Source organism: Centroberyx gerrardi, chromosome 2 (genome assembly GCF_048128805.1).
Source record: "Centroberyx gerrardi isolate f3 chromosome 2, fCenGer3.hap1.cur.20231027, whole genome shotgun sequence".
NCBI lineage: Eukaryota > Metazoa > Chordata > Actinopteri > Beryciformes > Berycidae > Centroberyx > Centroberyx gerrardi.
The window spans coordinates 1,486,477-1,488,976 of NC_135998.1; positions in this window are offsets into that span (position 1 = coordinate 1,486,477).

Sequence of the window (2,500 nt, forward strand, 5' to 3'; positions counted from 1 at the left end):
GGGTAAAAGGGAGGTGGAGAGCCGCCTGGAGATAGGGGCCCGCTCCCAGGTGTGTGTGGCCGAAGCAGGGGCTCTAAATTGGGTTAAAAGTGAAGTGGAGAGCCGCCAGGAGATAGGGGGCCTCTCCCAGGTGTGTGTGGCCGAAGCAGGTGCTCTAAATTGGGTTAAAAGTGAAGTGGAGAGCCGCCTGGAGATAGGGGCCCGCTCCCAGGTGTGTGTGGCCGACGCAGGGGCTCTAAATTGGGTTAAAAGTGAAGTGGAGAGCCGCCTGGAGATAGGGGCCCGCTCCCAGGTGTGTGTGGCCGAAGCAGGGGCTCTAAATTGGGTTAAAAGTGAAGTGGAGAGCCGCCTGGAGATAGGGGCCCGCTCCCAGGTGTGTGTGGCCGAAGCAGGTGCTCTAAATTGGGTAAAAGGGAGGTGGAGAGCCGCCTGGAGATAGAGGGCCGCTCCCCGGTGTGTGTGGCCGAAGCAGGTGCTCTAACTTGGGTTAAAAGTGAAGTGGAGAGCCGCCAGGAGATAGGGGGCCTCTCCCAGGTGTGTGTGGCCGAAGCAGGGGCTTTAAATCGGGTAAAAGGGAGGTGGAGAGCCGCCTGGAGATAGGGGCCCGCTCCCAGGTGTGTGTGGCCGAAGCAGGGGCTTTAAATCGGGTAAAAGGGAGGTGGAGAGCCGCCTGGAGATAGGGGCCCGCTCCCAGGTGTGTGTGGCCGAAGCAGGGGCTCTAAATTGGGTTAAAAGTGAAGTGGAGAGCCGCCAGGAGATAGGGGGCCTCTCCCAGGTGTGTGTGGCCGAAGCAGGTGCTCTAAATTGGGTTAAAAGTGAAGTGGAGAGCCGCCTGGAGATAGGGGCCCGCTCCCAGGTGTGTGTGGCCGACGCAGGGGCTCTAAATTGGGTTAAAAGTGAAGTGGAGAGCCGCCTGGAGATAGGGGCCCGCTCCCAGGTGTGTGTGGCCGAAGCAGGGGCTCTAAATTGGGTTAAAAGTGAAGTGGAGAGCCGCCTGGAGATAGGGGCCCGCTCCCAGGTGTGTGTGGCCGAAGCAGGTGCTCTAAATTGGGTAAAAGGGAGGTGGAGAGCCGCCTGGAGATAGAGGGCCGCTCCCCGGTGTGTGTGGCCGAAGCAGGTGCTCTAACTTGGGTTAAAAGTGAAGTGGAGAGCCGCCAGGAGATAGGGGGCCTCTCCCAGGTGTGTGTGGCCGAAGCAGGTGCTCTAAATTGGGTTAAAAGTGAAGTGGAGAGCCGCCCGGAGATAGGGGGCCTCTCCCAGGTGTGTGTGGCCGAAGCAGGTGCTCTAAATTGGGTTAAAAGTGAAGTGGAGAGCCGCCCGGAGATAGGGGCCCGCTCCCAGGTGTGTGTGGCCGAAGCAGGGGCTCTAAATTGGGTTAAAAGTGAAGTGGAGAGCCGCCCGGAGATAGGGGGCCTCTCCCAGGTGTGTGTGGCCGAAGCAGGGGCTTTAAATCGGGTAAAAGGGAGGTGGAGAGCCGCCTGGAGATAGGGGCCCGCTCCCAGGTGTGTGTGGCCGAAGCAGGGGCTTTAAATCGGGTAAAAGGGAGGTGGAGAGCCGCCTGGAGATAGGGGCCCGCTCCCAGGTGTGTGTGGCCGAAGCAGGGGCTCTAAATTGGGTTAAAAGTGAAGTGGAGAGCCGCCAGGAGATAGGGGGCTTCTCCCAGGTGTGTGTGGCCGAAGCAGGTGCTCTAAATTGGGTTAAAAGTGAAGTGGAGAGCCGCCTGGAGATAGGGGCCCGCTCCCAGGTGTGTGTGGCCGAAGCAGGGGCTCTAAATTGGGTTAAAAGTGAAGTGGAGAGCCGCCTGGAGATAGGGGCCCGCTCCCAGGTGTGTGTGGCCGAAGCAGGTGCTCTAAATTGGGTTAAAAGTGAAGTGGAGGGCCCCCTGGAGGTAGGGGGCCGATAGCAGGTGTGTGTGGCCGAAGAAGGGGCTCTAAATCGGGTAAAAGGGAGGTGGAGAGCCGCCCGGAGATAGGGGGCCTCTCCCAGGTGTGTGTGGCCGAAGCAGGGGCTCCAAATCCGGTAAAAGGGAGGTGGAGAGCCGACTGGAGATAGGGGGCGGATAGCAGGTGTGTGTGGCCGAAGAAGGGGCTCTAAATCGGGTAAAAGGGAGGTGGAGAGCCGCCTGGAGATAGGGGCCCGCTCCCAGGTGTGTGTGGCCGAAGCAGGGGCTCTAAATTGGGTAAAAGGGAGGTGGAGAGCCGACTGGAGATAGGGGGCCTCTCCCAGGTGTGTGTGGCCGAAGCAGGGGCTCTAAATTGGGTTAAAAGTGAGGTGGAGGGCCCCCTGGAGGTAGGGGGCCGATAGCAGGTGTGTGTGGCCGAAGAAGGGGCTCTAAATCGGGTAAAAGGGAGGTGGAGAGCCGCCTGGAGATAGGGGGCCGCTCCCGGGTCTCTGGGTCCGAAAAAGGGGTTGAAATTCGGGTAGAGTTGGGCCCCGCTCCTCGGCCTCTCTGGTGTTTGGGTTAAGTCCCCAGGACCAGAGAGGGGGAACAGCGGGGGCA